This window comes from Neophocaena asiaeorientalis, unplaced genomic scaffold (assembly GCF_003031525.2).
Source record: "Neophocaena asiaeorientalis asiaeorientalis breed wild unplaced genomic scaffold, Neophocaena_asiaeorientalis_V1.1 scaffold308, whole genome shotgun sequence".
Classification (NCBI taxonomy): Eukaryota; Metazoa; Chordata; class Mammalia; order Artiodactyla; family Phocoenidae; genus Neophocaena; species Neophocaena asiaeorientalis.
In genome coordinates, this window is record NW_020172768.1 from 1471419 (window position 1) to 1471709 (window position 291).

Sequence of the window (291 nt, forward strand, 5' to 3'; positions counted from 1 at the left end):
AGGGTGACCCGCCGCAGGGGGACGCTCCTCGCGCTCCGATGGCCGGCTCCCGCGGCCTCCACCGGGTCAGGACGCAGGGTGGGGTCGGGTGAGTCGTGGCGCCCTCACGGCCGGCCGGGGGCAAGGGCAGAAGAGAAGAGCCCTAACTCTCAGACTACGCCATAGCCTTCCCCCTCCGCTAAGTGGGGTAGGAAGGAGAGCAAGGAAGGAAGGGAGGTTTGGGGATTATCCGACGTCCAGGGGCCACCCGTACCCGACACCCTAAGCGGCCGGGGCTCCCGCCCGACCAAC